Here is a 15,211-nt window from a genome sequence, read left to right on the forward strand (position 1 = left end):
GATGGCAGGAACTTTACCAATACTTTACTATAACTCCAGCATTTGGCATACTCCCTGGCCTTCAGTAAATCCTCAGCAAACGCCTTTTAAGTGAGTAACATCACAGGAAGCTTCCATCCTCTTTGGCACTCCTGCCCTCTTAAGGAGATAATTACCTGGTCTTATTAAGCTCATGAGGTTCGTTCTCGGCTTCCCAAACTCCTCTTTAGCTTCTCAGCATTCTTTCTAGCTCTTCCCCTTTCCCATCATGAAGTACAACCAGGAAAAAGTCTAGTAGCAGTCATTAACACTACAAAATGAATTAACTGTCTTATTTCCACAAGCATGCCATGCCTTACCTCTTGCTAGGCAATGAATAGTTGTCCTTAATTAAGATCATTGCAATGGCAGCAGGTAGAAGTAAAAATTTGATGGGAGCCATTTATTTTGTATGTATGTAAAAACAGCCTTATAGAAATCTCCCTCATGAAAATGACATTTCAGTATTTGCAAAAATTCTCAGAGTCTCAGAAGCTTGCGACATTTTGAAATTCATAGTATTTTAACCTAAATTAAGGCAAACTGACCATTCACTAAATTTGTCCATACTAAAACATACTACTTCAGTAAGTCATCAATTCAACTTACTCCTCTTTTTAAAGGCTTACCAACCACACAGTGGTCTTGAAATTCTTGTTTTAACCATCTCAGCCAAAACACAAAATTGTCCTCAAGCGTGTTTTATTTCATATAAGAGCTATGTCCCTGAAAAATGGAATCGGATATTAAGAATGCTAAGAGAGATCATTTTTCAAGGAACATAGGTAGAAATAATAATAAAGATGATTAACATTCTAACTGCCCGCCATACGCCAGTCATTAGGCAAATTGCTTTATGTAAGTTTACTTCTTTACAATCTTCCAGCAGAGCAACAAAACCATTGATAATCTAAACAATTGTTACTTAAATTCCTCTGTAACTTGAGATTGTTTTATTTTGGATTTTCCTAAAGCAATGTTGTCATTTCAGAGCTCTGGAGCAGGAGGACTGAGACCATGCAAGCCTTTGTGTTTTTGTGGAGGATACACTGTACATTCCACTCCTCAACTAGCAAGAGCCAGGCCAAGCCCTAGGAAGCATTAATTTAAGGCATGACACAAAATAATATCCACATGAATGGATTATCTCATATTCAATCACATTTGTTTCAGTATTTATTTAATTAAAAACACAACTATATAATAGCAGTCTGTACCTTCCAAGATCCATGGCCTTATTTCCTTCTGGAAGCGCTCACCAAAGAGGAAGTTTAAGTACTTCTCTTCATAGCCAAATATATCCTATTTTCATTACAGATGCCTGAGTGCATAGACATTCACCATAGCCTTATTGATAATTGCAACTGATTAACCACAATCTGCAATAGAAGGAGGATTGAATGCTTTCTATTAATTAACATAGTCAAGTCAAGGAAAACAGCCTACATGAGGAATAGCTTGTATAAAAATAATTGACTCATTAATCTTAACCATATGAACATGTTCACATTAGCAAGGTCAGTTGCTAGAAAGGATTCAAACTGGAATAGCACATTCATGCAAGTGTGATTTTGTAGTTATTTCATTTAGACTAGTGTGGAATTCCTTAGAACAGTGAAGGATTTCAGAAGGACATAGTCACAGCAAAGGCAAAAGTTCATAACGGCAATCTTAGCCTCACTTTTTCAAATTGTCAGGGCATTGTGGGGAGAAGCCACATTCCAATTTTTATTCTAGCACAAAGGTAGCATCTGCACCCCAAAAGCAATCCCATGGGCACACGCTTCCTCATACTGGGATACTGTAGCTATAACCACCAGACGTACCTCAGCAGCAGCAAAGCATGCCTGCCAGGGGCAGTGAGCCAGACACACATTGCATCCTGGGGACCATAACCGGTTGGGAAAGGGGATTTGGGTCCGGGAGCACTTAAGCCTGGAAAGCAGTCATTTAAAATAATAACCAAAGGAAGTACTTCCTCACACAGCAGGTGGTAAACATGTGGAACTTGTTATTCCCCAAGAGGTGAACAAGCCAAGAAATGTAAATAGGTTCAAGAAGGGTTTGGAAAAATTGCAGATGCCCAATCTCTCACCGGTTGTCAAAGAGAGGTTCGAGGGGTTTGGATGCGTTCCCAACTTTTAATGTTACAGAGGCAGCTGCCACACTCCTTTACAAAACATCCCTGGCTCCAGCCTGTTCAAATGAAATATTTGGTGGAATGAACCATTAGATAGACCTAATATGGCATCTTTTGCTCTTATAGTCTTAAAGTAGCACCAAGCCAGCACCAGAGCCCAGATTCTTTGATACCTCTGTTGATGGGCGCCTTCAGAGAAGCCCATCAACAGAGGTATCAAAGAATCTGGGCTCTGGTGCTGGCTTGGCTTCTTTAAAGCTGGGTGACTGCAGAAAAATCTTGAAACTTCTATGAATCCACCTGTGGAATGAGCTTGATTATATCTCTCCTCCTTCATAATAACATTGTAGTGATGAGATAAAGCTTTCTAAACTATAAAGTGCTCTGAATATCAGAGGGTATCATTTTTTGTAATCCAAACAATCTTCGACACCTCATGGGCAAATCCTAGAAGTGCCACATCCAAAAGAAACAAAAATCAATTCTGAAAATGCTTAGACAATTATGACAAAACTAATGTCTAAAGGGTTCTCTTCTCTCACTGCTCCACACTCTATTCATCATCAAAGCTGCTACAAATCTGCTCTCTCTGTCCCCACCAAGCTCTAGACTGCCTCTCCCTGTCCCTCTCCAAACTCCTTTTTTAAGCTTTATTTGGAAAACCAGTTTGGTTTCTCTTCCCATCTCTCATTGTCCCCATCAGCAAAACAAAGCCCAGGATCTGAACAAATTAGCAGAAGGGTATCATACCTCGGGATTTTTGTATGTTAATTTTTGCCCACCCCCTCCCCAGAATTATTTCCAGACTTAGAATTCAGTGATATGATATATAATAAATTTTCACTGTTTCATGTGAGAGGTGTGTCATATGGGAGTAGGTTTAGAAGTCAAACATCTCAAATCAACAAATGCTCTCTCAGGTACCTGCTTATTCTGTGGACACTGTGGTAGTGATGAAAGTCGAGGAAATCCATGGCACCTCATAAAGGCTACCATTCCTGGGGATCACCAAACATGGTGCTCTTTGATGTCATTATCACATGCGATAAGTAACTTATATGAAGTTACTTATCCAGCAACTCTCTGACTTCCTCTGATCAAAGTATAGTGAGTATTCTAATTCAGTGACTTTGGACTAAAAAAGAATCAGTGTTTGAGTCTTATGCCCACAATTTAAAAACAGTGAGACCTTGGACGAGTTATTTATCCTCTGTGGGCTACTATTTTCTCATCTAAATGGAGATAAAAATATGTATACATCCCAGTAGGGTTAAATGACATGATGTATATAAAGCACATGTGTGCTAGGCCTGGCACAGAGTAGGTACACTATAAATGACAAATGTGACTGTCACTGGTCCTCTGAGGTTCCGCATAGATCTATACGGTGCCACAGAAACTGGGAGTGTGCTTGGTGGCATGAAAACGCCAGCTGCTGCAACTTACACAAAGTCATCCCAAGTGATGTGGGAGATGACTACCCAGGGAACAACCAAATAGCTGACTCATTCTCCTAGCGTTCCACCTCAGCTGGCTGTTCAAGATGCTGGAAAACTGCTTCTGCTCCAGAGGATCCCATAGCCTGGCTCTTCCCCTGGAGTCACTGTGGCAGGTGTTGTTTGTCTTATCTTCCACAAACTATTGTTTTCTTCAAGGATCATTGCTTGTCCAAGTCACGTATTAATTTCTTAACATTCTGTCAAGGTCTCTCTATGATTGTTATAGGCTTCCATGTAAGTAGATCACTCTAGGCCTATTAAATACTGTATTTGCTTAATGGCCAAATAGTTTCTGTATAAATATGCTGCGAAAAGAGATATTATCAATGAGCTTGGTGAGGAGCCCATGACTCTCATCCACATCCCTCACATACCAGGAAGGACAGAAAAACGTCACCATAAATACCCATCAGGCTATCCTTTTACCCAAATCACACAATCTTTAGATCTTCCAGAAACTAAGCTTTGGCCTTCATTATTTAAATAACTCAGAAATTATCACTTAATAGTCTCTAAGAAAAAAGGTAATTATTCCCATTGTATCTACTGTTGTAAAATAGTCCATGAAACCAAAGTCCATTTTTATTTCAGGAGCAATCAGATGGCATGTAAGAAAACAGTAGGGGTGAGCAGGGATTTGTTTCACTATCTCACAGCCATTTATATTGATTTTTCCCAAGTTTGTACAAAAGAAAAGATTTCCCAGCTGAGCCGAGATCAAAAGTGGCTTATTTAACAGGATCTTGAGAATCCAGGAGGCCAGCTTGTTTAAATACCTTTAAGAATCTACCATCTGATTCTTTAAACTCTGTGTTTACAAAAGGGCAATCAGTTGGGGGAAGGGGAAGCATAGAGCAGAAGCCATCTCCTAAAAGGTAACACTAGAAAGCCCCGTGAGACATCTCGGGGAATCGATGTACCATTGCTACAGCAGACAAGTCATGCATTTCCTGCCTCTCTTCTGCCTTTGCTGCAGGCTTCACAACCACTCGGATGGAAGTGAGAGACCTGCGCAACAGGGAACACTGTAAACATGAATCGCTAGGTGTCCTGGGGGAACCTGTAACCTAAACTCTGTGGAAAGCAGTTCCACTTTGAGAAGTTGGATTATCAAAGAAGACATTGAGAGTGTTGCCAAGATAACAATGAGAACAAGTTTAAATTTTATATATATATATATATATAAAAAACAACTTCTACTGGAACATCAGAAAAAACCCATGACCCATTGGATGAAGAAATGGCACCAACATGTAAGGATCATAGAGGGAATGGGGATGAGGATAGGACAGGTTTAAATTCTTCAGTCTCTCCAAGCATTCGGTGAGTCCACACTATATAGAAGATACTGTATTAGGCACTTGGGAGCAGAAGAATACAAAGGTGGAGAGAACATTAAGACTGTGCCGAAGTAGCTCAAGGGAAGGAAGACGGTAATTAGAGAAAAATTGAAACCCACGTAGCAGACTTGTTAACAGATTTAACAGAGATATAAAAAGTCTTGATGTACTAGTGGAAAACTTTGTGGAAGAAATGAAATTTAAGTTGGGTTTTGAAGATTTGGAAGAAAAGGAAAATGGCAGAGATGATTCTGTAGTTTTTATATTGGTTGCCTGCGTAGATAGTGATGCCATTCACTGGGATAAAGCGGCAAAGGCGAGCAAGTTCTAAAGGCAAATAAGTTCAATTTGAGATGAACATGAGGTTTCTCACTTCATCCATATGATGATATCCAAAGGATATTTGGAAATTCAGGTCTCGATCTTGAGAAACCTGGTCAGCGCTCTTTCTTGGGTACTGTGTGTGTGTGTTTGTGTGTGTGTGCGCATGTGCACGCAGAGTTGTCTGGGCCCACACCTTTCATAATGCAGGTGACTTGGACACTTTTGCTTCTTGTATGTCAACTCTTGTAAAGCTATAGCCTTTAGTTGCTATCCTCTGACGTTATGCTTTAACCTGAGGGAATTCACATAAAAGATTATATCTACATTTTCAGAGCTGTGGCAGGAAAAACTATTAAGATAATTTTTGTCTTGTATTGGCTCTCTAATAAGCCTGAAAAGAACTTAGAAAGTAACCCCTCACCACTTCCTAAAAGGTCTGCCTTCTCTGAGTCTGTATTCTAAGGGCACAGGAGTCTGGGTTGGCAGGTGAGGGAGATTTCACCATGGCTTTAGTGGAGATGGTCACCTGTGAAGGCTGCTTAGTAGTCTGTTCTACAGAGAAGAAACACTCAACAGGTGGGCAAGCACTTGGGTTTTTCAGCAGCAGGTCTCCAGGACTGAAGACCTTCGGGAATCACAGCAATTCCTGCAGGGCTTCTGTGAATCCAGTGAAAGATACAAAGAGCTTCCAAAAAGACCCAATCTTAGCAGGTGAGGATAAGAAAGAAATATGAACATAATCTGTGTATTATGAATGCCATTTAAATGGAAGCCGTTATTACTACTCAAACGCTCAATGCCACCTCACTGTTAGATACCGCTCTCAGGAAAGCTTCTTATCTCACATTCACACAAGGCAAACAGAAGCCAATACAGAGCCCCCTTGGGTTTTGTGTCTTAAGGTTGAGTTTCTGGCATGAATGAGTAGGTGGAAATGTGTGGGTAAGGGCATGTGTGTGCACGTGTATGTGGGAATGTGTAAGGAACAGGTGGTGACTCCGCCTTGATTAAGAGCGCAATATGACTGCTGGTGCAGCTAATCGTGGAGGATCTCCCAAGGGCCTGCTGTGTTCAAGCTCAGGCCACTGTGCAGGCACCATTTTTCATTTCACAATGATGCAATACATATAAATAGACATAACTTTAACAACAGTAACTACTATAGATATATGTGGGTATATACATATGTAATACAAAATATATATACATATATTTATATATCATATAATTATATAATAGAATGCTTTTTTTCCACTTCGTTTCAGGTCTTTTAATAAGGATCCTGGAATTCTTGTTTTAAATCCACTTGCCATTTTATTGTAAGTGGGTAAGGGGTGTCAGGGGGGCGGGTGTGCATGTGTGTATAAGAGAGATTTGTGTTCTATACTTCCCTAATGGCTGTTATGTCTCACATCCTTCATTTTGCTTTTAGAATACTATGTGCTTCCTAAGTGGTACTTCCACTTTAAAGTCTTTATTTTCTGGTAGTTATACTTTCATAGGGAGACTGACAAAGAGGGTCCTTCTCTAGCTATGGGCTTCCTACAAAGCACATAGTATCCTAAAGAAAAAATGAAGAGTGTGAAATGTAACAACCATTAAGGAAGTATAGAACACAAAAATATCTCTCTCTCTCTCTCTCTCTCTCTCACACACACACACACACACACACTCACACACACACTCACACGCACACTCACACGCACACTCACATGCACACACATGCGCTCATTCCCCCACCCACCGCTGCCCATTTCCAATCAAATGGTAACAAGAATTCCAGCCTATCAGAAGACCTGAAACAGAATGGGAAAAGTAGGCCACCCTGCAGCTTCCAGCATTCCCCGGAGTACTCCGCGCCTTCCGACAGCAAGCATGTCTGCTTCTATTTCTGACTCTTCCTTTAGGAGGCCCCTCAGGGCTTGACTGCTCTGTTCCAAGAGTATACAACCCAGGGCATTCTGGCAACTTGCTCCAGTTTCCATATTAGACTCAGCATTTGTGTATCGATACGCTTTCCCCAAAATTCATTTTCCGTCATTAAGAGGTCTGACACTGGTAGCCACCCTGTTTCCCTCTTCCTAACCAAGGTCCATCCACTCACTATTTACACTGAAAAAAAAAAATGATTACAAAATTTACAAACTTTAGAATAAATTATGTATCCATATAAAGAAAAAGGTGTTAATGTTTCCTTTCACACTCACCTTATCTTGAGTTTGAGAAAGCTCTCTCAGAGTTCAGGGGCTTAGGATAAAGCCAAACAGTTATACTGTCCCTCTGAAAGACAGACATCTTACTTTAAGAACAAAATAAGAGACACTCCTTGACTGAAGAAGGATCATTTACTTCATTCGTGGAACATGTGAACTCATGTGTTAATCTGTACTTAAGGCTTTTTTCAAATCTAATTTTATACCTATCAATCCACCTGTCCCTCAACAAACCGTGTGGGGACAGGGCGTGGGATATTGCTAAGCTTAGCTCAGAGGTGTGAGGCTGGACAGGCAAAATAGCTGATGGAGCAGAACCTGGCTGAAAAAAAAAAAAAAAAAAGCCCTAGGCAGGAGGAATGGGGAAACCCTGCGGATGGTACATGAAGGCCCTCCTTCCGGCAAACCGTCTAGGGAACCAGCCACACCTGGATTCACAGTCAGTGTTCAAGAGGCTAAACAGCTGATTTCAAGTTTAAACATTCACTGAACAAGCCTTTCATGGAGAAAGACCTCAGGACCATAGCAAACCAATCTATCCTCCCATCCTTTCTTCCCTCCGTTCTTCCTTTCTTCTTTCTTTCCTTCTTTTTTTTTTTTAATTTAGTATTTGCATGTCCCTAGTTCCATAAAGGTTTGTATTGGCTTCTAAGGGAAAAACAAGCCAATTTGACACATACAATAGGACCAATAAAATAAGGATAAAAAGAACAAAAGATGTGAAATACTGTGAGAGTGTGGAGAGATCACTGTAGCAGAAAATCTAGGCTAACCACATTAATCACAACTAACCTATAATCTAGCTCTACAGACATAAGGAGTTACACAACACTTATTAACTAATGAAAATAAAGCATAACCTGCATCATGGAAAATAAAAATTTAATGTTGAGAAGAAAGTGGAGACTTATTGTATTCAAATTGAAACTCACAGTTATTGAATCTGACTATATGTCAGCTGGCTCCTCACTTAATGCTCACAGTAAGCCTACAATATGGTCCTTATAGTGCCCTTTTTACAGATAAAGAAGCAGGCTCTGAGGAGTAGAGTGACCTGGACAGTAAGCAACTTCATGGATAATTCATTCAATGACTACTTGACACATGCCACAAAATTGTTCTTTATTTGGTCAAAGATCTGAAAGAAAAGTCACCAGCGATACCAGGTTCTTCAAGAACCAGCTGATGTCACAAATGAGTAGAAGCTCCACTTGAGAAAAGAAGAGACAGGATGGCATCAAAGAACTCTTTAGGCCCTATCCAGGAGTGTGACATATCCCAGAACCAACTTCAGAGCAGCACTTAACTATTTTTGCTATTGTATAATCACATATCCAGGAGTAAAATCTATGAGGCTAGATAGAGCAGGAAGAAAAGTCTGTGAACTCTCTGGAATCCTGTTCTAAATTTTGCTTTTCAGAGCGGTGGAGGGCAACTGTCAAGTTTCAATCTGTCATGTGCCAGGTTCCCTGGGACTTACAGTAAAAATGAAAAAATGATTTCTCAGGCTTCTGAAGGTAGTTGAAAATGGGGAGCTGGGTAGAACCTGAATAGGTCTGGCGGGTCAGCTATTTTGCTGCCATATGTCTCTTCCATGTGATAATTTATTTGATCTTCATGGCAATCCTGGGAGATACATAATATGATGATTTTCAATCCCATTTTGTGGAACAAAAATCAGAGACCATGAGAGATTAAGATTTTGCCCATGAATTGGTATACTCATGGTAAAACATGGATCTCCTGGTGCTAAAGCCTGTACTTTTTGCCCTACACCCCACTTTCCCATCCAATAAAAAACACCCTCCTAGAGAATGAAGAGCAGCACTGTGTATTGTGCATAAAATCTTATTTAAATTGATTATGTGTCTGAAGAGCTATATGCCGGCCTGATAACAATTTGCCTTCTCTTCCATATTCTCTGATCAATAACTTATGGGCCTCAGAATGCTGACTTACATAACAGAGCAACTAAAAATCCTGCAATTAATTTTATACTTGTGCCATGCTTCCTGCATTTCTGCTATTGTCTGGTTCTGATTTTCTACACACTGTTCCAAAACTGGGACTCATGCAAAATCAAGCACCTTCTTTGTAAGTTTTACCCACCTCCCCACTCTCAACTACCTTCAGAGGCCTGAGAAATCATTGTTCCATTATTGCTGGAAGTCCCAGGGAGCCTGGCACATAGTCTGACAGGTTGAAACTTGACAGCTGCCCCCACCACCCTTCCGAAAGGCAAAATTTAGAACAGGATTCCAGAGAGTTTACAGACTTTGCTTCCTGCCCAGGCTTCATAGATTCTGCTCCCGGATATAAGATTAAGCGACGACTGAAATTCCAGAGTTCTGAAAATATACTGTCAGCTGAGATGACAGAAAACAGATGTGTGGAGCTTAGTTTCTTATGGTGTCTGGTGGAGGAGTTAAAGATTTTAACAAGGGATGAGAGCGGGAAATAGGAGTGGAAGAAATAGAGGTAAAGGCTATGAACTAGCTGCCTTGAAATCTTGGTTTAGAAGCAGTAGTTAGAAAATTGTGGTGATATCATATTCTTTTGTCCTGTTAAACAGTTGTAAAATTTTAAAATCTAAGACAAAGGATATACAGAATATTATTTTTCATTGACACCAGGTAGACTATACTATTGTGCTCAGAACTGGTTTGACATTAAGAAAACCTAAATTTTTACCCTGTTATGACTGGTCTAAACAAATGTGAGGAAATCTGAGTTCAAGTGCTTCAGTTTTCTGTCTAATAGAGTAATGGAAGAGGTACGATATTTATTTTTAAAACACAAATTCACCTAGGCCTTAACCATCCAAGGATATTATAACAGTTATGGTGATGATGACAATTCGAATGTCATGGACTCCTGATTCTACTTGTTACTACAGGACCATGGTCTTCCGTGAAATAATTCCTTATTATCTCATCTGCTTTTGAGAGTTCCAGGAAAGTCTTACATGTACTCACAAATCAGGCCACTCTTAACACCTCTATTGCCTCAACTGCCACATCGGGGCCCTCAAAGTACCAGACCTGGGGGAACAGATGGCTCTAACTCCTCTGCCATGCAAGACCTGCTCAGAGGAACTAGAAGCAATATTGCTTCTGCCTTCTTCTTCCTCCTGGTGTTTTAAGTGGAATGACTTTGTCATATTTTACCCACATTCCTTTACCTCCACAGAATCAGAAATGAATTCCTGAGATTGGGCCAGAGATAGCTTTGAGTGGCAGCCTTCAGACTGTAACCAGAAAGCCCCTTTTCTCTGACAACCAATGCTGGATTATAACAAAGCCACGTTCACCATACCAGTGCCCTCTTCCCAAGAGGTTCCTCAGTGCCTTAAAAAGATAGACTTCTAGCAAACTTACTCAAACTCATTAGATAGTCATTCATTTAACAAATGCTTACTAAGTGACTACTGTGCACCAAAAATAACTAACTCTCAATGTTCTAAGATATTGGTTCTCTTTAGACCCTATACAGGTCCTAGGAATATTCACTCCTTCCAAAATGTAAGAACCCGCCAGTGGTCACTGGTAACCACAGGGTTGTATTTCCAACTGTATCACCATCTGAATGCATGTAATGTTATTCATTCCACACTCAAACTTCTCTTTTCTAAAAAGGTACTCAAAAGCCCATAGGATAGCTGTACTTAGAAAGATACTATAGGCTTTTGAGGAAATAAAGCAATTCTGCCAACAAAAGTCTCCTCCGCATCAATAAAGAAGAAAGAGTAGGCATTATTATTAAAGTACAAATGTAAGACAGCACCAAAGTAACTTGAAGTCTGGATAGAATTTCACACAAATTTATACAGTGAAGTGGAAGAAAGAACAATGACAATTTCTCTTCTCTTCTTGAGAGATAAATGGATGTACCTTGTAACTGTCTCCCGTACATCTCAGAAGGGATAATTTATGAGGTACGTATTTACAGTTCCAAGAGTCAAAAGGCCTGCAAACTTACATTGTAAAATTGAAAGGTTGGACCTCTTATTGAGTCTATTATGTTTTTCGAGGAGGCACCCTAAGAAAGGGAGGGTGGGAAGATAGTCACATATCTCCTTAAAAACAATTTCATCATTTTACCTCTACAAGGCTTGAGGGTCCAGGATATAAAAAGGACCCACATTACCAAGTTGGAAATCACTGGATTTATATTAGCATTGGTGTGGTTCTGTGCAGGATATTTTACACAGGGTATTTGTAGACATACTCACAGATATTTGTTTCCACAAAAGAGCACATTTGCGTTCAACACTTATTTTATCTGCAAGTTACTCACTGTCATCAGCCAATCTGAATGGGAAATGATTGTTGGAGAAAGAACTGGCGGATATGGGCCTTAACAAGACTTGGAAAGACAAGAAGTAACCACAAAAAAAAAAAATGGTTTAGAAAAACATTGAATACAAATTTTGCTGGTTTCATAAACTTATCAAGAATCAACATTCCATTCGATATGTATATGTGCCATATATCTCAAATGAATAACTATTTATACTCTTTAAACTAACATTTTCTAGTAGAAGAATTTATTGAAGTAGTAGTTAATGTTTTGGTTTTTCATTTTGTTTTCATTTTTCTGTTACACAAGAATGAAAAGGTGTGAGAGTTACGTGTAATTTGGTCTCAGTATTTTCCTCTGGTCACTTTTTTCCTCACTTTAATACATTTGTAGGATCCAAAGAATTTGCTTGAAAGCAACTTTTTTTTTTTTTTCAGGATTTCGTAGAGTCTGAGAGGATCTCTACCTCCATTGCTGCTTGAGTCAGCCAGGAAGTTCTCAGTATAATCACAGCATGGTGTGGGGAGATAGCAGCTTCTTAACTGCAAACAACAGCTCAGATCCTTCCTTTTGAGAAAGGAGCTGGACCCCTGTGAAAGCTGAATTTCCCATGATACACCCTGAATTAGCTAGCACTGGAGCCAGAAGCAAGGCCAAGTCATAACATCTGCAAAAATGCATCAGCGGAGAGTGTTCGGTTTTGTTTTGATTTTTGTTTCTGGCTAACACTAGAAATAACACTTCAGTAAATTTCAACCCTCATTTTGACTCTTCCATTACAATTTAGCGTAACAGGAAGTCCACCCAGGTCTCTGCAGGAGTAAATAGGCACCTCGGTTCAGACACCCCACAAATTGGACCATCTCAGCATCTTCTGACTTGTGTTTTCTTTGCTTTCAAAAGGCAAGCCCTTCAGTTACAGCTGCAAGAATTATTAGCTAAAGACAAGCTGTGCTGGCTGATGAGCATGGCTCTGCTGGGTCCCCTCTCACCTCAGATAATACTAGCTGAGCCAACATTCACCTGGTGGCTTTCCCTGGTGTTGAAAGGGAAGTCAGAGGGAGGGTTTCTGTATCAAAAACAATCGTTGAAATATTTTTTAAAAACAAAACTTTCAGGCAATGAATTCTTTTTGGCAAATAAATTCTAACATCTAGCAAAACATTTTCTTCACTTTCTTTTAGCACAATTCCTTCCTAGAAACCAGAACAGAAGGATTTGCAGCAGGCAGGCCACATCAGGGTCGTTTCTAAGCATTAACTTTTGCCTGCTGAGGCATACTGTACGCAGGAGCTCAAAATAGAAGAAAATTCTCTAACTAAGGAAAATTGTGCAAATTCAAACTCACCCCTAAAAATAATTCTCTAAACAAATCATCGAAATCGTCCAATGATTATTTTAATTTTTCTAACATTTAATTTTCTGATCAAAGAAAACACAATTATCTGTGAGTATATCTAGGTGTTAGGATTTATGGAAAGCAATTTTTTTTTTTTTACTTTTTGACATTTCCATCCAAACAACGCATGCATTTTTTGTGTGTATGGGGAATTTTTTTTTTTTTAATTTTAGATGTTTGCGGGTATTTTATTTATTTATTTTTATTATATATTTTAGTGTGGCTAGCCTTTCCAAAGCTCACTGCCTCAAGCGGTTTTCAGTCTGAGAGAGGTCTCAGGAGTCACCTGAGCCAGCTAGATTTTCAAGGCAACCAGTTGTGGCACACACATTAACTTTATTACCTCGTCTGACTATAATCTGAGACCTCAAATCTGTTGAATCAGATACCCAGGGACAGCTAAGAAAGGAAGAGGCTCACCAGGTTTATTGCACTTGCTGAAAAGAGGGCAGCATGACTGAGTGTAGCCAGGATACACCAAGGGCGGCACTTTTATATGGGGCTCGGCAATTTAATTTGTCTTAGTATTTTATGAGTGAGTTGTAGGCAGAGATGTATTTGCGGAGAAATACATGGGCATTTTTGAAAACGATTAATTAAGCATGCAATTTATATGAAAACAATTTACTGCAGGACATTATCAGGGCACCCAAAATGCAAATGCAATTTCCTTGCTTTCTAATTTGTGGACATAATTTATTTTGATTGTGCAATTAGGAAAAGAGACCTTTATTAATTTCAGTGCAAGACTAAAGAACCGAGACAAATTTAGCACCGAAAGAGTCAGCCTTAATGGAAAAGAGGAAGGCGTGGCCTTGGCTCTTGCCTTGTGGATAAACCCTCTGAAATCCGAAGCCATGGAATTATATCTATTTCTACTCTAGGCTTTCTTCAACAGGTCATTTAACCACTCTGAGCTTCAGCTTTTTCTTCTGTAAAATGAAACAGATAAAAACTTCCTCCTGGATTGGGCACTTAGTGACAGGTTTGAAGGGCCTGTCATGGTTTAGTTCATCCTTTGGTAATGGCAAGCTGTCCCATACCTGGCCTCTCTACGCAGCCTCATCTCTCCCCAGGCTTCCCCTTCAAGGTGAATGCAATTTCATGGCCTGCAGTAGGTTCACTGCAGGGCCCTCACCAACTGACTCTAGGCCCACAGCCACCCAGAATGAAAAAGACAGACAATAGCCCGAAGCAAATTTTTTGTCTTATGAGAAGCAAACTGCCAGTGTGGAAATGGAATCCATGACTTCATCAGCCCAGTCCTGTAACACACCAGTACATTAGTCCAAATCATCAAAATTCCTAGCTATTTTCAAATTATAAAGCTCCCAAAGGAGTAGACGTTTTTTTAGGAGTTGGAGAAAACAATCAAATCATCAACAGGTAAGTCTTTTGGAGACCTCCTGGTGGCATAAAGAAAGTGCTCATTGGCCTCTGGCCCCACTCTTTTCCCCGATGCCCACTGAGCACAGAAAAGGAGAACGGGATGGAAGAAACGAACATGCTCTAGATATCATGCTTGACTCTCTTCCTATGTTAAGTCACGCCAGGGCCATAACGGCCTCATAAAGCAGGTATATTTATTCTCATTTTGCAGATGGAATTCAGAAAGTTAAGTGAAGCTCAGAAAGGTTAGATGAAACCCATATCCAATTGACTACGGAGTCCCTGCTCTTTCTCTCTTCACTGTGGGTTCCCCTGGGAGTGAAGAGAGGTGGGCCGTGGGAGACCTTCCCTCTTGTGAGCCTTCCTTTTAGCAGCTGAGCCTTAAAGAGACATTTTAGACATGTTCTGAATTCCAAGAGGCACTTAGCATGTGCTTGCTGAAAATCGCCACTTTCTCCATTTTGTGTTAGTCTTTGACCTTTCCTTGGTTTTTGATAAACTACCACCTTCCATTTCAATAGCACTTGATTGTTTCCAAAGCACGTTCATAATAGTTACTTCTGTGCATGACCTGGACTTGACCAGACTGC

The 15,211-nt window shown here is 40.0% G+C and overlaps 1 long non-coding RNA gene across 2 annotated transcripts in view; it reads left to right on the forward strand.

The window, feature by feature from the left end:
* The window catches only part of LOC111744502, a 19,182-nt gene extending 6,593 nt beyond the window's left edge, over positions 1-12,589 (forward strand). Inside the window, exons 2-3 of one of the 2 annotated variants that reach the window (XR_002782181.1) lie at positions 4,634-4,980; positions 12,271-12,589. This is a non-coding gene — a long non-coding RNA (uncharacterized LOC111744502). Of the gene's footprint in view, positions 1-4,633; positions 4,981-6,586; positions 6,783-12,270 lie in introns of those variants that run through there. The other variant, XR_002782180.1, reaches the window with a different exon arrangement.
* Positions 12,590-15,211: the final 2,622 nt, after the last annotated feature.

This window comes from Pteropus vampyrus, unplaced genomic scaffold, assembly GCF_000151845.1.
Source record: "Pteropus vampyrus isolate Shadow unplaced genomic scaffold, Pvam_2.0 Scaffold136, whole genome shotgun sequence".
NCBI lineage: Eukaryota > Metazoa > Chordata > Mammalia > Chiroptera > Pteropodidae > Pteropus > Pteropus vampyrus.